Source organism: Mytilus edulis, chromosome 1 (genome assembly GCF_963676685.1).
Source record: "Mytilus edulis chromosome 1, xbMytEdul2.2, whole genome shotgun sequence".
Classification (NCBI taxonomy): domain Eukaryota; kingdom Metazoa; phylum Mollusca; class Bivalvia; order Mytilida; family Mytilidae; genus Mytilus; species Mytilus edulis.
In genome coordinates, this window is record NC_092344.1 from 121,656,050 (window position 1) to 121,682,748 (window position 26,699).

Below are 26,699 nucleotides of genomic sequence, written 5' to 3' on the forward strand. Positions count from 1 at the left end.
AAAACTAAAGAATAAGTAACACGAACCCCACCAAAAACTAGGGGTGATCTCAGGTGCTCCAGAATGGTAAGCAGATCCTGATTCACATGTGGCACCCGTCGTGTTGTATGATAACATATCCGGTAAATAGTCTAATTCGATAGGTCACATTCATAAATGGAAAGGGATTGTAGTTGCAACGTAAGGAACATATCCGATAGCATTAGTGAAACGGTTATTCCATAACGGTCAACCAACTCGTGATTTGGTTTACCTCAACCAAATGCAATGAAGCTTATAAACAATTTCTATTACCACAAATTAAAGTACAGATCCAGTTTGAAATTTTTGGCCGTCACTTAAACCATTCTAGAGTTAACCCCTTCACATAGGCCAACATTGCTGATTTTTTTGTTCTCATTCTCTATCTTTAGTTTGCTTTAACTAAATGCTATGAAAATTGTACACAATGCTTATTACCACAAATTAAAATAAAAATCTAGTTAAAATTTTGGACTTTGTCACTTTTTTAGAGTCATGCCTCTCTACAAATGAACATTTGTTGAAATTTTCATTTCCGTTCTCAAAATTAAGTTTGCATTGATATTATGAGAAACTTATACAGAATACTTATTACAACAAAGCTCAGATCAAGTACAAATTTTGCTGTTTTTCAGTTATGTGTCGTTATAACTTCAATATTATGTGAAACTTATACAGAATACTTATTACAACAAAATTCAGATCAAGTACAAATTTTGCTGTTTTTTTAGTTATGTGTCGTTATAACTTTATATGATATGCAAGCGGGGGCATCATATGTATTCCATGGACACATTCTACATTTATGTTTTGTGTTTCTTCAATGAATGAGTAGTTAATATTAGATTAGACGTTTGTAGGGTTTATAGTTTAACTCCCTACTACAAAGATGGTCGCTATTGGATTTTGGATTTTCTTCTTTTGTTACAGTTAATCATATTCCATCTAGCTCTCTTTCATCTTGTAACAGTATTTAAACATTTGACTTTTCTACTCTTTACACAAGTATTCCACGTTCGAAACTAAAAGGCAAATTGAAAGAGTTGGAATTAATTTGCTTCATAAAAAAGAATGGCCAACGTAGATATAAGTACTTTGTAAAGGATCACTCTGATTCAAACAAAAAATTCTCTGAACCTGATATTATCAATATGCTTTATTTCTTGATTGACAACATATTTGTGACGTTGTGTCTTTCAACAGACTGTCGTCGTTCCAATGGAAACAAATTGTGCCCCTCTACTTGCCGACTTGTTTCTTTATTTTTTTTAGGCTGACTTCATGCGGGTACTTCTTAGGAAGAAAGATAAGAAGTTAGCAATATCCTTTAACTCTACTTTCCGCTATATAGATGATGTTCTGTCACTAAATAATTCAAAATTTGGTGACTATGTGGAACACATCTATCCCATCGAACTAGGGATAAAGGAAACTGCAGATACAAATAATTCGGTCTCATATCTTGACTTACATCTAGAAATTGATAATGAGGGTCGGTTGAAAACAAAACTTTACGACAAAAGAGATGAGCTTCCCAATTGTGAACTTTCCATTTCTAAGTAGCAACTTCCCAGCAGCACCTGCATACGAGGTATGTATCTCCAAATTGATACGATATTCCCGTGCTTGCATTTTCTATCATGATTTTTCTTGATAGAGGGTTACTGCTAACAAGAAAGTTATTAAACCAAGAATTCCAAATGGTGAAGTTGAAATCATCTCTTCGTATATTTAACGGACGCCATCACGATTTGGTTGACCGTTATGGAATAACCGTTTCACAAATGATATCAGATGATGTTCCTTACGTCGTTACTACAATCACCTTTCCTTTCATGAATGTGACCTAACGAATTAGACTATTTACCGGATTTGTTATGACATAACCAAAACGACGGGTGCTACATGTGGAGCAGGATCTGCTTACCCCTTCCGGAGCACCTGAGATCACCCCTGGTTTTTGGTGGGGTTCGTGTTGTTAATTTTTTATTTTCTATGTTGGGTCATGTGAAATATTGTTTGTCTCATTTCATTTTTTGGCCATGGCGTTGTCAGTTTGTTTTCAATTTTTGAGTTTGACCTCCCTTTGGTATCTTTGGTCCATCTTTTGTCCCTTAATTTTTTTAAGAATTATTGTATGCCTTGTTTAGTAATATGGGGACGAAGTCCCCAATTACGGTAGAAAAATCAATGAAAAAAAAAAAAAAAAATATGGGAAAATTTCCCGAATTTTTCATTGTACTAATGAACTCAAAATCGTTAACTTTTTTTTTCAGATCTAGTTCCTGTTCCGGTTTTCCCGCATTTGCGCAGAAATCTGTCTTGTTTGCATGAGACTTTGATTTTTTTTTTATATTTATCAGTCTAGTAAATCATAAGATTGGATCTCAATACAAATTCAATTTTAATAATTGTTTGATATGGAAAAAAACGTTACGTTACCTGATGAAAGCGTTTCTTTTGTTTACATCGAATATGACGTCATAACTTAAAGAACGTCACAGCTAATTCCCTAACAACAGAACCAAAATCGGGAACGTTACGTACGGTATTTCGGTTTCTTTTATCAACATGATTGAATTAAGAAAATAATACATACAGACTTCGTCCCCATTCACAGGTTATGCCTGCCTCATATTAAAGGTAAACCTTACTGAACGCATCAAAGAGTTATTTTCATTTTCATACACTGGATCGATATCGATCGTTGTTGGTGAAATGCTATTCCCCAGGACATCATCATCAATTACGGTAGAAAAATCAATAAAAAAAAAAAAAAAAAAATCGGGAAAATTTTCCCGAATTTTTCATTCTACTAATGAACTCAAAATCGTTAACTTTTTTTTTCAGATCTACTTCCTGTTCCGGTTTTCCCCGCATTTGCGCAAAAATCTGTCTTGTTTGCATGATACTGATTTTTTTATATTTATCAGTCTAGTAAAACATAAGACTGGAACTCAATACAAATTCATTTTAATAATTGTTAGATATGAAAAATAAAACTTTACCTGATGAAAGCGTTTCTTTTGTTTACATCGAAAATGACGTCATAACATAAAGAACGTCACAGCAGAACCACAATCGGGAACGTTACGTACGGTATTTCGGTTTCTTTGAATTAAAAAAAATAATACATACAGACTTCGTCCCCATTCACAGGTTATGTCTGCCTCATATTAGTATTATCTTCTCTACTGAAGTGATTCATTCCAAGTCTTTCTCAAACCTTCCTTTGATTTATTTGGAAATTATTTGGAATCTCAGGTTCCAACTCTAGTATCTTTTACACAAAATCGGCAATCGAAAAAAAATCTATTTCCGTTTAGTTTTTTTTTTGTCATAATGTACATTCTTGGTTTGATTAGATTCATCCTGGTGAAGGTCAAGACTAGATTAGCGATTCTGGTTCACTTTACAAAGACGGCCGAAAGATATCATGGCTAAAACAGAAAAAGACCAAAAAGACAAACAATAGTTCACAAAATATAACATCTAAAACTAGTACTGAGCAAAGTGTTATTTTATAATAATGGATTTCCTTTACATATTTTAGGTGTTAGAAGCTAGCAAAAAGATGCACAAAAGAAGAGGACCAACGCATTTTGTTGCAATACAAATTTCCGATCCCGAGGTATGCTGCATGTTATTACTTTCTAATTTGACAACAGGGGATGATCAAAACTATGATAAACTATTAACAGCTCTGCACACAATTTTTGACACTTTTTGTATAATTATATAGGTTTTCGAAAAATAAAATCGTTTCTTTCATTTTTGTCGAGCTTTCAGCTTTAGTCGAAAAAGCGAAAAAGCGAAAAATAGCGATCTTACATTCCGTCGGCGTCGGCGTCGGCGTCCACTCTGTGGTTAAAGTTTTAGAAATACTTTTTTTTTTAACTATTCTGGATTTCTACCAAATTTGGACAGAAGCTTGTTTATGATCATAAGATAGTATCCAGAAGTAAATTTTGTAAAAAACAAATCCTGTTTCCCCGTATTTTACTTTTAAATGGAATTAGTTTTTTTTGCCAGGATACAATACATTCACTCTGTGGTTATGGTTTTTGTCGAGCCTGCAACTTTTGTTGCAGAAAGCTCGACATAGGGATAGTGATCCGGCGGCGGCGGCTACGGCGGCGGCGGCGGCGGCGGCGGCGGCGGTGTTAGCTCACTTCTTAAAAGCTTTATATTTTAGAAGGTGGAAGACCTGGATGCTTCATACTTTGTATATAGATGCTTCATGTTACGAAGTTTCCGTCAGTCACATGTCCAATGTCCTTGACCTCATTTTCATGGTTCAGTGACCACTTGAAAAAAAAGTTCAAATTTTTTGTAATGTTGAATTCTCTCTTATTATAAGTAATAGGATAACTATATTTGATATGTGCGTACCTTGCAAGGTCCTCATGTCTGTCAGACAGTTTTCACTTGACCTCGACCTCATTTCATGGATCAGTGAACAAGGTTAAGTTTTGGTGGTCAAGTCCATATCTCAGATACTATAAGCAATAGGGCTAGTATATTCAGTGTATGGAAGGACTGTAAGGTGTACATGTCCAACTGGCAGGTGTCATCTGACCTTGACCTCATTTTCATGGTTCAGTGGTTTTAGTTAAATTTTTGTGTTTTGGTCTGTTTTTCTCATACTATATGCAATAGGTCTACTATATTTGTTGTTTGGAATGATTGTAAGGTGTACATGTCTAGCGGGCAGATGTCATGTGACCTTGACCTCATATTCATGGTTCAGTGGTCAAAGTTAAGTTTTTGAGTTTTGGTCTTTTTATCTAATACTATATGCCATAGGTCAACTATATTTGGTGTATGGAAATATTTTATGATCTTAATGTCAGTCGCGCAGGTTTTATTTGACCGTGACCTCATTTTCACGGTTCATTGCACAGTGTTAAGTTTTTGTGTTTTGGTCTTTTTTTCTTAAACTATAAGTAATGTGTCAACTATATATGTTGTATAGAAGCATTGTTAGCTGTACATGTCTGCCTGGCATGGTTTATCTGACCTTGACCTAATTTTCAAGGTTCGTTGGTCTTTGTTTAGTTATCTTGGTTAATGTTAAGTTTATGTGACAGTGGTAATAAATTAAAGCTTAGCTTTATACTTTGGACTATCAACATAATATCAATGATTAGTATAGAAGGCGAGACATTTCAGTGTGTGCACTCTTGTTAAAAGTTTTAATAACTTTTTTATACTTTCCTTGATATGTATCAAAAGCTAATATTTAGAAGGAATTTTGTTCAAAATTTTGTACCTGTTTATCCGTAGTTTACTTGAAAATGCCAGGACTAAGTTTTTCTTCCAGTTTATACTCACAAAAATTGAAATTGATTTGAGTAGTTAGTAGAGGTTTACTGGATATATGTTTGATTCTTAGGGACAAGTGTAATAAGAGACACATTATGTTGACATTTAATAGTTGATGGCCACGTCTGAATCTTAAAAGTAGCAATATCGGGTGTACAGAATCAACCATCATGCAAATAAGAAGAAACACTGAATAAGACATGCAAAATACTTTGCGTAATTCTGATTGTCACAGTATATAGTTAAAGAAAAACAAATATTCCAGTTGTTCCTATGTGTTGCTTTCCACAACATTGATGATTCTAATATCTTTCCAATTGTTTAATTTATGAATATTAAATCTTTTAGATACAGAGAGGTGTTGAAGAGATTCAGGACTATATGTGGCAAGCCAATAAGAATCTCAGGAAAGCTATGACTCTTATTCCAAGACTTCATCTAACAGTAAAACCTGTGTGTCTAGAAGAGGAAGAAGTTTCAAGGTGATAATTTAATTTACTCAGAGACAACTATGTTTATTATAGTCTGTGTTTATGACACTGTAAAAGACTACTGCTAGAGAAAGATGGCAAAGTAACTTCATTGTAAACTGGAATAAAAATGCAAATTATATTATATCACATTGAACACAAGTAACATTTTACACAACCAAAAGGTTACTCTGAAGTATTCGGGAAAAGAATATTTTAAGTGCTCCTTATTGATGATTTTCGATTTTAATTAAAAATCGGTAACTGAAATGAAGGCTAAGATACCACTTTTTGTACAAGGACACAGTTGCAGTCCTTTTTTTTTCGTTGCCGACGAATATAGTCCCTAGTGTCAGACATTATTCAAATTTATTTCTCGATATTTTGAGTAAGAAGATACATTTACATGTTTTTAAAAATATGGGTGCTGAATATTCATGTTAGATAGTGATTATGTCTATTCCAAACAATATACAAAAGCATGTCTGATAAATAAAGGCAACAGTAGTCTACCGCTGTTAAAAACTCATAAATCCATGGAAAAAAAAAAAATCGGGATAACAAACTAAAACTGAGGGAAACGCATTAAATATAAGAGGAGAACAACGACACAACATTAAAATGTAACACACACAGAAACGGACTACGCATAAGACAAAATCCTATGAGAAAAACAAATATTACATCAAAACCAAATACATGAATTTGGGATAGATAAGTACCGTGACACGTCTTATTGTAATGTGAATTTACATTAAAAAATAAGAAAAAAACAAACGACACAACGTTAAAATGTAACACACTCTGAAACGAACTATAATATAACAATGGCCATATCACTGACCTGGTACAGGACATTTTTAAAGGAAAAAATGGTGAGTTGAACCTGGTTTTGTGGCATGGCAAACCTCCCTCTTTTATGGTCATGTGAAATAAAACATTAAAATGACAACACAACAGGACTACAATATAATCAAATTGGAGAACACAATTGACAAAGAAACACACGAATAAAAGCTAATAAAAGGCAACAAGTTTAAAATTTTAATAAGCCAGAAGTGCATTTTGTCCACACAAGACTTACTAGTGACGCCCAGATACAAAAGTTTGAAAGCCGAAACAAGTACAAAGTTGAACAGCATCGAGGACCAAAAGATCTGAAACATTCAAACTGAATTTTAGGCCCCCTTAACATAGTATTGTCCATCTTTGAGTTAAGACTGGTCGATTTTTCTATAATTTTGATGTTATTTGTCCCAATAGAAGTACACTGCACTTTAAAAATCTTTTTGAGATAGAGCAGGTACGATTTTGTTAAATTTGAATTCATTGTGTTAAAGAAATTCACTACCTAATATCTGTGTTCACGGGCCTGGTAGGTCTGCCCCATAGCTTGACTTTCATCCGGATATTTACATGGAAAAACGGAGGAAAAGACTTAAAAAACTTATTTATTTTTGCAGTTTTGTACTTTCCTTTATTATTAAACAATATTCTAGCAGCCCCAATTTCGGGGGCACATATCTCCCACTCGTTGACTACGTACTTTAGATGACCTAAAACATTTGATCCGTCACTCATGAGTCATGTGTAGACGTAACACACGATAGGCGTAAAAATGTTAAAAGCCAGGTATCTTAAATTTGTTTGATATGATATTACAGGGCTTGTACTTCTTATCATTACTTACGGTTTAAAAGGTCGCAATTGACCAAAAAGTTCTGAAAGGTGAAATGAAAACCCTTAACAAAAAACATTTTATTGACTTCATCATAAACAGGATTGATCTTATGGAACATTTGTGTAAGATATAAATTCCAAGTGTTATTGCAGCAAACTCAACCTCTTGTTCGACTCCATGACAATGAGATGACCTATCATGTATTTCCGCAATGTCCAAACCTTCTAGAATAAAATCTCGCTTGGACTATGGACATGCATTGTTATATGGACTTCCCGTGTTCAAAACACCGCCGCAAAATGGATAACAAGAAAAAAGAAAAAAACGAACACGTTAGTCCAATTTTAAAATCTCGTCATTGGCTGCCAATAACATTTCGTTGCAAAAACAACCTGTTGCTTTATGTGTTTAAGGTGGTATGGGAGTCTAAAATAAAAATGATAGAATTTATTCATACTTTGCCAAAACGTAGTATCTATTGATATATGTTGAAATATATAATAAAAATTATTAAATCTTATTTATTCAGACAGGCTGTTTATTTTTAGACTAAATGCTATTATTCCAATTTTTAAATTGAAGCACTTCTGCTGAATTTTTTTTAATATTTTTTCTTTCTTTTGACCATTAATTCTTTTTGAATATTTTGTTTAGCTTAATCAAACTAAAGACTGCGCTTAGTACTTTCCAACAAGTATCTTCATTAATTTTGCTTACCATTTACAATATAGAATGATTAAAGCAATAGACCAGTGTGTAGAAATATTCAACAAAGAAAACAAAGAACCTATTATCTTAGATATAAACGGTATTGGTAATTTTAATAACGAAGTAGTATTTGCCAAAGCGAAGGATGATGAGTGTTTATCAAAAGTTATCAAACTGTCTGGTAAGATATTATTAAGTATATTGCATTCTTTCTAGGGTCCATCATATTTGTTTCTATCGTTTTTACGACTTTTTTTTGTTTATCGCCGCACTCATCCCGCATGGGTTATGTTATTAGATTTAAGAAGATGTGGTATGAGTGCCAATGAGACAATTTTCCATCCAAATAACAATTTATAAAAGTAAACCATTATAGGTCAATGTACGGCCTTCAACACGGAGCCTTGGCTCACATCGAACAACATGCTATAAAGGGCCCCATAATTACTAGTGTAAAACCATTCAAGCGGGAAAACCAACGGTCCAATCTATATAAAAAAAAAGAGAAAGGAGAATAGATATAGGAAGATGTGGTGTGAGTGCCAATGAGACAACTCTCCATCCAAATAACAATTTAAAAATTAAACAATTATAGGTTAAAGTACGGCCTTCAACACGGAGCCTTGGCTCACACCGAACAACAAGCTATAAAGGGCCCCAAAATTACTAGTGTAAAACCATTCAAACGGGAAAACCAACGGTCTAATCTATATAAACAAAACGAGAAACGAGAAACACGTATATATTACATAAACAAACGACAACTACTGTTCATCAGATTCCTAACTTAGGACATGTGCAAACATTTGTAGCGGGATAAAAAGTTTTAATGATACCAACCCTTTTCCCTTTGTATTTATTCTATGGTAGTGTCTTGGCTTTTATCATAATCATTCAGTCGTATTTTCCCATATCTGCCTTTAATTTTGAAAGTATTTTGTGATGTTCAATTTAATGACCAGTACACAATATATTTCTTTACACCGTTTATCATTAAACAAAAAGTGACTTGTAGAACATTTCAGCAAATTGCCAATCTAACTATTATATGTTAGATCGCTTTAATGAACCCTATACTATTATCATTCAAGAGTGTATTTAAATTTAATTTTTGTATGGTTACTGTATGAGTTCAAATTTTGGTTATTGCTCTCTATAGCAAACTGTCCACTTTTCTATTTAAATTTAGGCTAGTTTTTATTGTTAACTATACTTCAATACGAATTTGATTAACGGCAAGGGAAGTGATTGAAATGTTGAGTCTTTAGATACGTATAGATACAACACAAACGTACCTGAAAGTATGATATGTCTATAACTTGTATTTTTTTGTTTTAAGAACTAAAATATTTTTACTATAGATATCCTGGAGGATCGTTGTCGAAACATCGGTATAGCCCCATTTGGCAAGAAAGGCTTCAATCCGCACATAACTATAGCCAAACGCAGTCAATTGCCAGAAGATTTGCAGGAAGAGGGTAAGTTATAAGTATTGTACATAGTCATATCTGTAATAGAAGGATTAAAAAAAACTTTTATACAATTAAAAGAAAAGTTTAACAAAAGTGAAATGAGGTTCAAAATGGCTTTTCCTTTTAAACTTACCTGACCTTAACAACAACTTTAAGCTATTGCAATCTCTATAAATACAGTCTGTCAATACCATGTTATTAGCGAATTGCATCCTAATAATCTTTTATAAAATTCTACAGGAGACGCCTTTCTTATAGCAAAGATTACTTTTAAGAAATATAGTTTTTATAATACTGATACAGTTATAGTCTAATCGATTTTAAACATGTCTGACAAGAGTAACTTATAAGTACCTTGAACTTAAAAATATAGTTCCCTTTCAATCCTCCTCAGATTATACGGTCCAATGCCAAATACAGTTGATGAATACGTGTGGAATCGCATGAATGATGATGCATTCGTTCCCTTATTGGCAATGCTTAGTTTTACAGCTGACATAAAACAACGGATTTGGGTCCAACAAATAAAATAACAAAAACGAAAATATAAAAAGTCTAACGACAAACGAACTCTGGTGAGCTTACTGTCTTATTTCAAAACGGATTTGGGTCGAACAAATAAAATAACAAAAACGAAAATATAAAAAGTCTATCGACAAACGAACTCTGGTGAGCTTACTGTCTTATCTCAAATTACAGAAAAAAATAGTTAACAACGTCTTATGATTTATAATAATTCATGTAAAAATATATAATGGTAAAACATTACATTTTTTTATTTATAGCGATTAAGATTAAGACGGAGGTTTCAATTCGAAAGTGATGCATTAGTTTTGATTTTGTAATTTGATATAGGACTTTCAGTTTTAATTTTTCTTGGAGTTTGGTATCTTTTTATTTTGCATTTTTTAAACACAAGAGGTTTTGAAGCTAACTTGAAAAGTATTATTTGCAACCCAACATCATTTCAATCGAAAATCACAGTTGTTTATTATTAACTATTTACAAAACTTGACATTTCTGAAATAATCAGTTTTTTCTACCTCGGGAATAGATTATCCGGCGTTTTGCATTTGCGCCGATTTTTTCTTTCAATTGCGCCGATTTTTTTTCATTTGCGCCGATATTTTTACAGGTGAATTACTGGTGAATAGATATAAGAAGGTGTGGTGTGAGTGCTAATGAGACAGCTTACTCTCCAAGTCATGTTATTTTTTCATTTATCATTATAAAATTGAGAATGGAAATGGGGAATGTATCAAAGAGACAACAACCCGACCAAATAAAAAACAACAGCAGAAGGTCACCAACAGGTCTTCAATGTAGCGAGAAATTCCCGCACCCGGAGGCGTCCTTCAGCTGGCCCCTAAACAAATATATACTAGTTCAGTGATAATGAACGCCATACTAATTTCCAAATTGTACACAAGAAACTAATATAAAAATAATACAAGACTAACAAAGGCCAGAGGCTCCTGACTTGGGACAGGCGCAAAAATGCGGCGGGGTTAAACATGTTTGTGAGATCTCAACTCTCCCCCTATACCTCTAACCAATGTAGAAAAATAAACGCATAACAATACGCACATTAAAATTCAGTTCAAGAGAAGTCCGAGTCTGATGTCAAAAGATGTAACCAAAGAAAATAAACAAAATGACAATAATACATAAATAACAACAGACTACTAGCAGTTAACTGACATGCCAGCTCCAGACTTCAATTAAACTGACTGAAAGATTATGATTTCATCATATGAACATCAGGCACAATCCTTCCCGTTAGGGGTTTAGTATCATACCATCATAACATATATGAGAAGAACATAACCCGTGTCATGCCAACAACTGTTTTTAGAATAAATGTCTTTAGTTCCGACGCAAAGACCTTATCAGTGACTCAATATTAACGCCAAAATATGCAATCTTTAATGACTTGACAACAGTATCGTAATTATATCCCTTCTTAATCAGTCTATTTAAAGGTTTTGTAAGTTTCTGAGGTGAGTACTGACACCTTTGTGCTTTATAAAGAATATTTCCATAAACAATTGGATGTGAAATACCTGAACGTATAAAAAGTCTGCATGTTGAGCTATATTTATATAGACCTCTTCCGTTAGTCAGTTGAATAAATGTTATGAATTGTCAATCATAACATGAATATAACTGTTGTCCTCTGCTCACGAGGAGGTGAAAGAAGGCCCACTAGATACATCTCCAGACTTTTTCCTTGACCGTACCCGTAGTTCTTTAGCCTCTGTCTTTCGATCATCTGCCACATTGTTATGCTCGTTCTGTGGGTTGACAGTAGTCAGCTGAATCCGTGGTGACTCTAGCTTTTCGCGATTTTATGGTACACCAGTAAGATATGTTTTTTTTATGTTTCAGGACACTGACCTTCCGATATGTATGACTGTCAATGATTAACGAATTAACTCCTCGGCTCGTTTTAGTGTGCAATAAAAATTAACTTATTTATTAAACTTAAATGAACAAAATTTATAACCATATTTGACCAATGGTATATAGTACTTGTGCAAGTGTTAACTTACCTGTCAATCTAATTAGGACCAAATATAAAATAGGCGCAAATGAAAAAATGAAATCGGCGCAAATGAAAGAAGGATTTTTTTTTAAATCGGCGCAAATTATCGTACGTCCAGATTACCGTAGTTGTATTTGACAAAACGTTTATGAATTTGGTCATCAATGCTCTTCAACTTCGGACCTTATTTGACCTTTTTCAGTTTTTTGTATTCGAGCTTCACTGATGTAAGCTTTTGCAGACGAATCGTGCGCCTGGCGTAAATACAAAATTTAATTCTTAGTGTCTATGATGAGTTTATTCACAACCACTTGTTCGAAGCCACTTCCACCGTGTAGAACGCCACATGCGGGGTGTCGGCTATGTTTGACACGGGGTGGCAATTTCGAAGCGAAGAAAAACTATCAAAGTAAGTTCAAGTATCAAAATGTCTTTGTTTAGAATTCTTAGTACCATATAATGTACTGCACGGAAGGAACTGAAACACAATCTATTTCCTGCAAGCAAACTCAGTCGTTTCCAGTGCTCTGTTTTCTCAAACACCTCTCCCTAGTTTTCCGTGTTGCAGATTTTGAGGATTCATACGCAAATTTCGGAATAAAAACTACTTTAGACGACTTCTCTCTGCAACATTTATATAGAATTGAATTCCTTTTATGAAATTTAACCAAATACCAGCTTCAAACTTGAAATTGATTGGTTATAAAACAAGTTTTTCATCAAAACATAAAGTGTCGCTCGGGGTGTCAGATTTTGCATCTCAAGGGGTAGAGGCTTTCAATAAAAAACGAATAGATTTGCATATGAATCATGTAAATCGGTCTTTTCCCGGATACTTTTTAATACAAACACATCTACTATATGGCGATAACATATTAAAAACTAAAAGTACTTCATTTGGTCAGTTTTTTTAGTCATATAAGACATGTGCTTTTGATTTCATAAATAGTAAAAAATAACTCAAAATATATTTTTTACCGCTGGAAAATGATTTCATTTCCTTTAAAGTTACTATCATGGTCAGAAAAAAGTTCAAAATGGTTCAACCTCAAAAGAGGCGTAAGACAAGGCGGGGTGCTGTCTTCTGTTTTTTTTATTTAGTGTTCATTAATGATCTTCTAAAACAATTAGATGAAAGTCCTTATGGAAGTATGCTATGTAATCTTCGCGTAAGCAGTACCGTACAAGCGGACGACATTGCTCTTAGATCTACAACATCAAAAGGTATGAAAACTTTAATAGACATTTGCCAAACATATAGCGAAAATTGGGGCTTCAGATTCTCATCAGCAAAAAGTGAAGTGCTGAAATTTTGTTCTTCAAAATGTGCTACCATAAGTCAACCATTGAAACTTTACGGAGCGGACATTCCAGTAGTAATATCAACCAAGCATGTTGGAATTTTATTAAATGCCGAATTTAAGAGCATGTCAAGAACTTTAAATGCATGTCGAATTTTGCGTGCAACTGCGTTATCCGTAATGAAATCCGGAATACACCCATCCTTCCTTAATCCATTAACGTGCTCCAAAATAGTATTTCAGATGTGTTATTCAAAAGCAATGTTTGCTTGCGAGCTTTGGTATGGTCTTTCAAAGACTGAATTAACAATGTTAGAACGTTCTCACAAATATATATGTAAAACAATTCAAGGGCTTCCTGCACGAACACGATCTGACAAGTGCACAAGCCTACTAGGTTGGCTTCCTGTGGAGTGCTATATTGACAAGTGTAAGTTACAATTTTTTGGAAGACTATGTAGAATGGACATTAATTTATTACCAAAACGTATACTACTACTACCACTTTTAAAATTTAGAAACAAATGTTCCAAAAAGCAAGATGGTTTTGTACCAGATCTAATCAAAATAGCCGTTAAATATGATTTGATAAACTTTGTTGAAGATTTCGTGAAATCAGGCAGCTTCCCAAGTAAAACTGTATGGAACAGATATATTTCCACTTCAATAGCGGAATCTGAAAACAACAGATGGCAACAAAGAATATCAGTTGACAGTGACTTTGAAGTTTTCCGTACAATTCACACACACATTGTACCACACAGAGCTTGGGTTATTGCTAAAACTAATCCTAACTTCAGAGAAGGAGCTAAGTTTATTGTTGACCTATGTTCCGTCATCCGATCAGAAGAGTCACCTCTCTTATGCGATAAATGTGGACAGTTTTTCTATAACATTATTGAACATATCATGTGTATGTGCGATCGTCTATCAGACTTAAGAGCGAAGCTTTGGGAGGACTTAATAAGCATTAATCCAATTGTGTTCAGTGTGTATCTAGACAATCTAACGTCATCCACATTCACAGCAACACTTTTGTCATGTTATACGGAATATGATCTGGATAATGATAACAGTATTTATTTCTCAGAAACTTGTATTACACATGTTCAACGGATGTGCAGCGTTTATTATAACAGTTAACTTACCTTCAGAAATATTATCATTTACTTTAAAGTGACATTCAACTGAATCATGTAGTATTATCATTTACTTTAAAGTGACATTCAACTGATTCAATCACTCTTATCAATATATGACATTTAAATCATTCAATCACTCTGATGTCTTGACCAATATGTAAATATTATTATTGTACAAAACTGTTTAATACATGCAAAATCTTCGATAAGAAGGAAATAAAGTTAATATATACACTTCATCGCCAAGGACCTTGATACTTAGTATCCCGAAGTCTGACCTCTGTTTAAGATATATTGGAATATAACGAAATTTGATGAGACTGTTATTAAAGAGAGAGGGTTAGCGCTATAGAACCAGGTTTAATCCACCATTTTCTACATTTGAAAATGCCTGTACCAAGTCAGGAATATGACAGTTCTTGTCTATTCGTTTTTGATGCGTTTTGTTATTTGATTTTGCCATGTGATTATGGACTTTCCGTATTGATTTTCCTCTGAGTTCAGTATTTTTGTGATTTTACTTTTTTTTGGAACTAATATTGTAACATTTCATCATGTTCCATGAGGCTTACATGGTGTCTTCAATACACGATGTCTACTTTGCTTTCATTAATATAATGTGATTGTATTCCAAATATGTCACTGCACTAGAAAGAACCAAGTTGATACAAGAAAGGCAATTTCCCCAAAGTTCCGTTATATGAAACAATGACGCCCGTAATCCACCGATCACAAACACAAATATCGATTGATGCCAATTGTCACCCGCCATTTCTTCAAACTTTTAAAGATCAAAATTTTGGCGGATGGCAAGCTCTTTACGGCATTTCATTCGAAGACCTAAATGTTTAAGCGTCTCATGTGCTCTTTTACAAAGAAAAAGTTTCAAAAACTTGTCGATACCCAATAATTGTTTGCTTTGTATTTATTTGGTCTTCTAGTAGGGTGTAAAAAAGTTTTCCAAAACCTCTTAGTTGTTTCCCGATACCATATTTCGTATGCTATTCTTTTTGTCATACATCTGACCCTCCCATAGAAAAGACGAAGAGAAATATTGTCGAACGGATATTTATTTGCATTTATTATTCGGATAAAAGATAGAAAATCAACAGCCATAGAAAGTTTTTTTAAGATTTTGAATCGCTTTTTGAAATTGTTGAGAATAAGAGTGTCATCGTCTTCAGGTCTCCTTGAAGCTGTCATTTGATGATAAAGATGACGGTGAGTGTTTCATTTGAGAGAGTTATCGTTTTCGTTTCGGAGTGAGTGTTTTTTTGCAGCATTCACAAGCGCTTTTGTGAAGAACCTGATGAAGAACTTTAATGCAAAAGATAAAGTTTGACTTTTGATGGCTTTGGCAAAATCTTATATGGAGATATGCTCTATGATTGTTCTCCATGTTTCGGTGCATTGAGCCATATCAGAGACTTTTAATCTGACCATGATAGCGACTGGAAAGGAAAAGAAATTATTTTCCAGCTCAAACACAATATTTTGAGTCATTTTTATTATTTATGAAATCTAAAGCACATGTCTTATATGACTTTAAAAACTAGCAAAATGAAGTAATTTCAATTTTGTATTTGTTATCGTTATATAGAAGATTTGTTTGAATTAAAAAAGTATCAGATAAAGACCGATTTACATGATTCATATGCAAATCTATTCGTTTTATATTGGAAGCCTCTACCCCTTGAGATGCAAAATCTGACACCCCGAGCGACACTTTATGTTTTGATGAAAAACTTGTTTTATAACCAATCAATTTCAAGTTTGAAGCTGGTATTTGGTTAAATCCCATAATAGGAATGCAATTCTATATAAATGTTGCATGGAGAAGTCGTCTAAAGTAGTTTTTATTCCGAAATTTGCGTATGAATCCTCAAAATCTGCAACACGGAAAACTAGGGAGAGGTGTTTGAGAAAATAGAGCACTGGAAACGACTGAGTTTGCTTGCAGGAAATAGATTGTGTTTCAGTTCCTTCCGTGCAGTACATTATATGGTACTAAGAATTCTAAACAAAGAAATTTTGATACTTGAACTTACTTTGATAGTTTTTCTTCGTTTCGAAATTGCCACCCCGTGTCAAACATAGCCGACACCCCGCCTGTGGCGTTCTACACGGTGACTTCTGGTAGAGGTTTTATTCCAAGAGGCATTCAGCAACCATGTAGTCACTTCTGTGCTGAATTGAATAATCATTGATATGGTCATATTTATAAATTAACTGTTTACACAACTTTAGATTTTTGAAGTAATAAGGCTTTTCTTCCTCAAGAAAAGTTTACCTTAGCTGTATTTGGCAAAATATCTAGGAATTTTGGTCCTCAATGATCCTCAACTTTGTAATTTAATTGAGCTCTTTCACTTGTTTGGATTCAAGCGCCTCTGGTGAGTCTTTTGTAGACGAAACGCGCGTCTGGCGTAAATACAAAATTTAAATCCTTGTATGAGTTCATTATGAAATCTTGTAGGATGACATCATTTATCTATGAAAAATATATGATGGATACGATGTAAATATTTTTTTTTTATATTCATCCAAAAGTAAAGACAATTGAGCCTTCAACATACAGCAGCTACACAGATAAACATTTTGGGAAACAACTTGTTACATGTGTGCAGTTATGTTCTATGAGGATAGAAAAAAGGACAAGCTATTACCAAGTCTTACATTTGGCTCCTATATCATGTAAGTGTCATGACCCAAATTGAAACCCAACGATATGACAGAACATGATCATTCTCAAACCTCACTCTAAAGTAACGTATAATTTAATCTTATTAAAATATAGATCTCCGATTTGGTTATTTTATGTTATACATTACATATGCAGTAACGTAGTATAACGAAATCGGAGATATATATTTTAACTAGATTGCGTATAAAGTTTTTTTATGTTGATACATAAACCAAAGGAAATGACAGGTTATTACCATATCTCACATTTCATTCCTAGGTTACATAGATTTTATGTTCCGTACACCAACCAAATGATAGGGCGGTGTGTTACGAAGCTTGTATCACACTTCATTGTTTCTACACAAAACAACAGGACCGTATATTATTACCATGTCTCGCATTTCATGCCTATGTTTCATTTATTTTATATGCCAAACACAATCCAAAGATATATAGCGGATATAACCATGTCTCAAATCTCGTTCCAATGATATGTAGGCTTTATATTCATTTTACTAAGCACAGGAAAGATTAAGAAACAAATATCTCCAAAGTTCAAAGTGTGAAGTAATAGTTCTGTGTCTCACAGCTCACTTCTACGGACTTTATATTCCATTTACAAAGCAAATGTTTAGGATTGGTATTTTCATGTTTCACATCTTTATTTAACGTTACTAAATTATAAAAATCAACGATTCTGGTAAACGTAAAAGATATAAAACATACAGCGCCAACAATTCATTTATATATATAATATACTTATATTGTTGAATAAAGTGTATGACAATTACTATTATTTAGCGTTGCCATATAACACAATTAAAAATTAGGAAGTGTTATTGATTAGAAAGGGGCAATACATTATCAAATAACATTGTCTTTCAGAAAACAGTAACAAAGAGTTGCCAGCGTATATGTTGAACGTTATATGTAAGCTAAGTTATAATATATATTCATAGTAAGTTTATTATACCCCATGCAACGAGTTGCGGAGGGTTTAATGTTTTTTGACCCGTCAGTCCGTCCGTCCGTCAGTCCGTCCGTCAGTCCTATTTCTTGTCATCGCAACTCCTCTCAAACCACACAACCGAATTTCACGAAACCTTTTCAGATAATAAGGACATACTTTGTAGTTTTGCATATCGACGGGAAATTGCGATTCAAATTTTTTTCTAGGAGTTACGCCCCTTCGAACTTATTTACTTTAATGTACTACTGCAACAGTTTGTCATCGCAACTCTATGGCAAGCCGTTCTCGTCAAAACTATGTTTAAACCCTTTTTTCGAAAAAAAATACACACTGAGATTTAAAAACCTAAAATAACACACTGAAAAATCGAAATTACACACTGAGATTTAAAAAAATAAAAAACACACACTGAGAATTCAAAATTACACACTGAGATTTTAAAAAGACACACTGAGATGAAATAAATTGAAAAACACACACTGAGAATTGTTAATTACACACTGAGATTTCAAAAATACACACTGAGATTAATATGCAAATTACTAATGAATATTCATGAGATGAATGATTCAACAGATTAATATCTTGATCTCAAGAACTCTTGTCATTATAATGAAATGCGATTCCTTCAACCAACATTCGTAATAAATTTCAAGACTTAACATCGCTCATATTCATGTTTGTTGCCTATAATTCAGATCATTACTACCAGTGTATCGGGATGATTTTTTATACTTAAAACCGTGGGTCCCTTTTCAAAAGTCTTCCAACTGTTTCCCTGGTTTCGCTAGTTAATCTTTCATATTTTTGTTACGTTGATATGCTATAATAGACACTTGGGTAAAAATTTCACTGCATTCTTATGCAGATTGTTCCAATGTTTTCTTATAATTTTAATAAAGTTTTTCACCATTTGGTTATATTTTGTAATAAGAGTATTAAGTGGGTATTTTTCTTGTTGTTGTATTTCTAAAGTTTTTTTTATTAATAATTTGGAACCAAATCGAAGGACTAACGAGTTCTGTCCCCTTGTTGTTTTAAGCTTGTAATAGATTCAGATTAAGTATGCTAATTAGATATGTGCGCATAAAAAGTGCGCACAAATCTCAGTGTGTAATTTTAAATTCTCAGTGTGTAATTTCAAATTCTCAGTGTGTGTTTTCAGTTTATTTGTTCTCAGTGTGTCTTTTTGAAATCTCAGTGTGCAATTTTCAATTCTTAGTGTGCGTTTTTCATTTTTGTAATCTCAGTGCGTCTTTATGAAATCTCAGTGTGTAATTTTTAATTCTCAGTGTGTAATTTTCAATTCTCAGTGTGTAATTTTCAATTCTCAGTGTGCGTTTTGAAGTTTTTAAATCTCAGTGTGCTTTGTTGTAATTCTCAGTGTGTAAATTTTTCGAAAAATGGTTTAAACATAGTTTTGACGAGAACGGCTTGCCATACAACTCCTCTCAAACCACACAACAGAACTTCACGAAACCTTTTCAGATAATAAGGACATACTATGTAGTTGTGCATATCGACGGGAAATTGCGATTCAATTTTTGTTCTAGGAGTTACGCCCCTTTGAACTTATTTACTTTAATGTACTACTGCAACAGTTTGTCATCGCAATTCCTCTCAAACCACACAGCAGAATTTCACGAAACCTTTTCAGATAACAAGGACATACTATGTAGTTGTGCATATCGACGGGAAATTGCGATTCAATTTTTTTCTGGGAGTTACGCCCCTTTGAACTTATTTGCGTCAATGTACTACTGCAACAGTTTGTCATCGCAACTCCTCTCAAACCACACAACAGAATTTCATGAATGTTTGTAGATAATAAGGACATACTATGTAGTTGTGCATATCGATGGGAAATTGTGATTCAATTTTTTTCTAGGAGTTACGCCCCTTTGAACTTATTTGCTTTAATGTACTTCTGCAACAGTTTGTCATCTCAACTCCTCTGAAACAACACAACAGAATTTCATGAAAATTTGTAGATAATAAGGACATACTATTTAGATGTGCATGTTGGCAGGAAATTAATTTTTCTTATACAATGTTTTTTTCTTACACTTATTTAATTTCTCCAATGACAATGTGGGGACGTGGGGTATGTGAGCGAACTCACTAAGGTTTTTTAATTTGTGATCAGTGACTTTGATTTAAGACTTTTTCAATTTTATATTTTTGTTACGAAAGTGCAATTATAGTTATGTCCGTACAATTATTTATTAATCATGTTTTATTACCTTATCTACACTTAAGGAGAGTGGATAAAAAGAGGACTTATTTCTTGTATGCTATACAATTGAAGCTAATATTCAATTTCATACATGTGATTTGTATAATTATAGTTTGTATATTGTATCATAAATTCTTGGAGTTTTTCATAATTTTTAATCATGTTCTCAAATAGAAAATTAAACTAATATAAGTTGATTACTCATAGTCGAAATATTAGTTAAATCATTGTTGTTGTAAGGTCAACTAAATCTTAGTGGAATTATGCCCTTGTTGCGTTTAAACAGATAAAGTTATGCCACCTAATTTCGAACTGGATCTGTGTTTTGTGGTAATAAGCATAGGAATATTACAATTGTTATCCATTCGTTTGATAAGTTTCAGCTTTAGATTTTGCCATTTGTTTGGATATTTCCGTTGAATTTTCCTTAAGTTTTATTACTTTACTTATAAATACGGTGGATTTGTTTTAATTAAAATATTTGTTTATTGTTATAGATTACATTTTTAAGAAAAAGATTGCGTGATAAGGTTTTTTTCTTTTGGTCTATTGAAATCGAAAATAAAATTTAAGCATCTCTCAAAACTCATTTTGCCAGACACAAGACATAATTATGATTTATATAAAGCCATTTAGTTCTTTCTTGCAATCTTGCTTAAATATCAAAACGAAAATTATAACAAAAACTCCCAAATAGTTATGAGATACTACTATTATTATTATTAAAGATTTTCTCTCTTTTATAATTGCTTCTTGTAAGTGAAATTACAATCGACACAAACAGATTATACCGTTTACAAGATTAGAGCTTGACGTTGCCAATCAAAATAGTCAATGACATCATTATTGTTCAATGAAAAATACGCATGAAAAAGTACGGGAAAGCTGATTATGGTGTCAGACCACCAATTACTCCCTCCAATTTAGAACGTATGTAAAAGTAGTCCTACTTTGACACAAAATAGTGCTTTTGATGTCATTGTTTACTTAAACTAACCAACAAATTTGCAGAAATGAAACTTTTGGTGAAAGGGAAATATATTTAGACCATTTTGAGCCAAAATTCACTTGTCTATGAGTTTGCATTAAAAATTCAGGATGAATGCGCTACATAGTACACTAATTTAAGATTTCCAGAAAACCGGGAGTTATTTTGGTAGTACCTGTCTTTTCAAAATCAGAAATTTGTTACAAGACTTTAAACATTGGTTGAAAATTGGCATGTAGGAAGGTGATACATGTACAATTCAGGATATACCTGGTTTCCTTGAAGTTAAACTTAAGGTAAAATATTTAGAAAGCTGTGAAAATTGCAAAATTTGGTTGAACAGATAGGGATTTTTAATTGGTGGTCTGACACCTTTAAGGGAAATGCGGTGAAACCCCAAATTCAGAAAATTATTGATTTTTTTTACTTAACTGATCATATGAAGTGATAGTAGTCACATTTCAATCTTTTTGGGGGCAAAAAGTCACATATTGCAAATTTAGAGCCTTAGACCTGAATTTGTGCTATTTTTAGCTTTTCCCACCCTGACAATATGCTTTCACATAAAAAAAAATGCCCCAAATTGTTATAAATGCACAGCAAGATGTTTCTGTGGTATTAACATTAAAACATGGTTATTTTACCACCAAAAAAAGTTCTTGTCATCAAGATTTAATGAAATTATTTGATTTTTATCCCTTATATCATTGCGTCATAGCATATATTTGGCAGATAACATAGCCTGATGTAAACATTGCAAAAACTCATAAAAATCCCATTTATTATCTCAAATGAAAGTTTTATGCCTTAAGTTGTATTAACTGATAGAAAATAAAAACATTTAAATGACCATGACTGCACTTTTGATCATTTAATAGTCCCATTACTTAGGGTGCTATAAACAGTTTCGTACTAAAAACTAGGGGTATTTCCCCAGTGAGATTTACATACTGATGGAATTCCCTGCTATTTATATACCACTAAATGAAAAAGTTGATTGTTTTTTATGTTCAATGTGAAAAACATATATTGAAGTTCAATTAAAATGCCACTTTTGTCAAGATTTAAAAAAAAAAAATGTTTTTGTGACTTCCTACTATATGGGAGGCAACTCCATAAACAGCTGATTTTCATCTGTTGCAAAAAGCACTTTGATTTGTCAGGTAAGATAGCTCCTTTCGGAGCAGGCGAACGTAGGCTGAAACTACATTTTCTTAAATCAGCCGGATAAGCTCTTCGAAATGCATATTATAAGAAATCTCAAATATATGCACAGGTTACTGATCCGTGTGTCCAAAGGTGGTCTGTTTTTAAGGTTTTTATAGGGGGAAAATGCCTAATTTCCAGCTGATAACTTGTACCAATTTGCATGTTTAAACAAGAGATGTTGGATTTTTTTTTTATTTATTCAGAAAGTTCATAGAATTATCTTTCCATTGATGTATAGATATCTATATAACTATGAATATCTGACTTCTGCATGATGGGTCCACTATTACATGCCCTGTTACAGAATGACGTCACGTAAAAAACTGTTGATTGCACCCTTAAGGAACAAATACAAAATATTAGTGATGTTTTAGCATAGAAATGTGTTTGCGAATGGAGTAAAATAATTCTGAAAAATATTGTACGGCATGTATACATTAATTTAAAAGCATCAGTTTGGTATATTTAATGCAAATATTACAGATTTGTACATAGCAACCAGATATAAGAAAACCAGACTCTGTGCGAATATTGAAGTTTTTTAATTTTTTGCGACGTCATGATATTTTTATTCAATCTCTCATATATTTGGAACCAAAAGTTGCATATGAAAAGTGTAGATTTTTTCTACTTTGACCTTTACTCCTGATCAGTGTTACATAAAGTTTTATTCATTATAATATATATTTGGTACTTTTTATAGTCAAAAAGGTACACATGCCATTCCTAAGAAAAACACTATTTCAATATTTTCTCAACTCAGCTATAACTTAGTTCATAATAGTACTAGGAACAAAATCTATTTAAAGTAACTTTATTCATGCCTATTTCATAGTTTTTATTCTATTTATTTAAAAGAAACCCTATTTTATGATTTATTTTCTTTGTAAAACTGATGAAAATGTGATACAGGAAATGTTTGGGATTTGCCAGTTAAACTGTTTGCCACTGGCCAATATGCCACTACCGCGCGACATAAAAAAAGAGCTGTAGTTTCACTATTTGTGGTCACAATCCTTAAAGTAAGACATCATTTTAATCGGTATAGTGTACAGATTCAGAAAAGCTGAGAATTTTTTATATATCGCATACAAGGTTTTGCTTAAGGGTGCTATAAACAGTTTCGTACTAAAAACTAGGGGTATTTCCCCAGTGAGATTTACATACTGATGGAATTCCCTGCTATTTATATACCACTAAATGAAAAAGTTGATTGTTTTTTATGTTCAATGTGAAAAACATATATTGAAGTTCAATTAAAATGCCACTTTTGTCAAGATTTAAAAAAAAAAATGTTTTTGTGACTTCCTACTATATGGGAGGCAACTCCATAAACAGCTGATTTTCATCTGTTGCAAAAAGCACTTTGATTTGTCAGGTAAGATAGCTCCTTTCGGAGCAGGCGAACGTAGGCTGAAACTACATTTTCTTAAATCAGCCGGATAAGCTCTTCGAAATGCATATTATAAGAAATCTCAAATATATGCACAGGTTACTGATCCGTGTGTCCAAAGGTGGTCTGTTTTTAAGGTTTTTTTAGGGGGAAAATGCCTAATTTCCAGCTGATAACTTGTACCAATTTGCATGTTTAAACAAGAGATGTTGGATTTTTTTTTATTTATTCAGAAAGTTCATAGAATTATCTTTCCATTGATGTATAGATATCTATATAACTATGAATATCTGACTTCTGCATGATGGGTCCACTATTACATGCCCTGTTACAGAATGACGTCACGTAAAAAACTGTTGATTGCACCCTTAAGGAACAAATACAAAATATTAGTGATGTTTTAGCATAGAAATGTGTTTGCGAATGGAGTAAAATAATTCTGAAAAATATTGTACGGCATGTATACATTAATTTAAAAGCATCAGTTTGGTATATTTAATGCAAATATTACAGATTTGTACATAGCAACCAGATATAAGAAAACCAGACTCTGTGCGAATATTGAAGTTTTTTAATTTTTTGCGACGTCATGATATTTTTATTCAATCTCTCATATATTTGGAACCAAAAGTTGCATATGAAAAGTGTAGATTTTTTCTACTTTGACCTTTACTCCTGATCAGTGTTACATAAAGTTTTATTCATTATAATATATATTTGGTACTTTTTATAGTCAAAAAGGTACACATGCCATTCCTAAGAAAAACACTATTTCAATATTTTCTCAACTCAGCTATAACTTAGTTCATAATAGTACTAGGAACAAAATCTATTTAAAGTAACTTTATTCATGCCTATTTCATAGTTTTTATTCTATTTATTTAAAAGAAACCCTATTTTATGATTTATTTTCTTTGTAAAACTGATGAAAATGTGATACAGGAAATGTTTGGGATTTGCCAGTTAAACTGTTTGCCACTGGCCAATATGCCACTACCGCGCGACATAAAAAAAGAGCTGTAGTTTCACTATTTGTGGTCACAATCCTTAAAGTAAGACATCATTTTAATCGGTATAGTGTACAGATTCAGAAAAGCTGAGAATTTTTTATATATCGCATACAAGGTTTTGCTTAAGGGTGCTATAAACAGTTTCGTACTAAAAACTAGGGGTATTTCCCCAGTGAGATTTACATACTGATGGAATTCCCTGCTATTTATATACCACTAAATGAAAAAGTTGATTGTTTTTTATGTTCAATGTGAAAAACATATATTGAAGTTCAATTAAAATGCCACTTTTGTCAAGATTTAAAAAAAAAAATGTTTTTGTGACTTCCTACTATATGGGAGGCAACTCCCTAAACAGCTGATTTTCACCTGTTGCAAAAAGCACTTTGATTTGTCAGGTAAGATAGCTCCTTTCGGAGCAGGCGAACGTAGGCTGAAACTACATTTTCTTAAATCAGCCGGATAAGCTCTTCGAAATGCATATTATAAGAAATCTCAAATATATGCACAGGTTACTGATCCGTGTGTCCAAAGGTGGTCTGTTTTTAAGGTTTTTTAGGGGGAAAATGCCTAATTTCCAGCTGATAACTTGTACCAATTTGCATGTTTAAACAAGAGATGTTGGATTTTTTTTTTATTTATTCAGAAAGTTCATAGAATTATCTTTCCATTGATGTATAGATATCTATATAACTATGAATATCTGACTTCTGCATGATGGGTCCACTATTACATGCCCTGTTACAGAATGACGTCACGTAAAAAACTGTTGATTGCACCCTTAAGGAACAAATACAAAATATTAGTGATGTTTTAGCATAGAAATGTGTTTGCGAATGGAGTAAAATAATTCTGAAAAATATTGTACGGCATGTATACATTAATTTAAAAGCATCAGTTTGGTATATTTAATGCAAATATTACAGATTTGTACATAGCAACCAGATATAAGAAAACCAGACTCTGTGCGAATATTGAAGTTTTTTAATTTTTTGCGACGTCATGATATTTTTATTCAATCTCTCATATATTTGGAACCAAAAGTTGCATATGAAAAGTGTAGATTTTTTCTACTTTGACCTTTACTCCTGATCAGTGTTACATAAAGTTTTATTCATTATAATATATATTTGGTACTTTTTATAGTCAAAAAGGTACACATGCCATTCCTAAGAAAAACACTATTTCAATATTTTCTCAACTCAGCTATAACTTAGTTCATAATAGTACTAGGAACAAAATCTATTTAAAGTAACTTTATTCATGCCTATTTCATAGTTTTTATTCTATTTATTTAAAAGCAACCCTATTTTATGATTTATTTTCTTTGTAAAACTGATGAAAATGAGATACAGGAAATGTTTGGGATTTGCCAGTTAAACTGTTTGCCACTGGCCAATATGCCACTACCGCGCGACATAAAAAAAGAGCTGTAGTTTCACTATTTGTGGTCACAATCCTTAAAGTAAGACATCATTTTAATCGGTATAGTGTACAGATTCAGAAAAGCTGAGAATTTTTTATATATCGCATACAAGGTTTT

At 32.8% G+C, this 26,699-nt stretch overlaps 1 protein-coding gene and 1 long non-coding RNA gene across 2 annotated transcripts in view; both read left to right on the plus strand.

The window, feature by feature from the left end:
* LOC139504603 (myb-like protein X) overlaps positions 1-26,699 on the plus strand; it is a 68,191-nt gene that overhangs the window by 16,472 nt on the left and 25,020 nt on the right. The gene's annotated exons all lie outside the window — the stretch shown is intronic.
* On the plus strand, positions 9,578-17,359 carry LOC139520494 (uncharacterized). The gene is made up of 2 exons (XR_011663897.1): positions 9,578-9,683; positions 17,216-17,359. It is a non-coding gene; the product is annotated as an uncharacterized lncRNA (long non-coding RNA).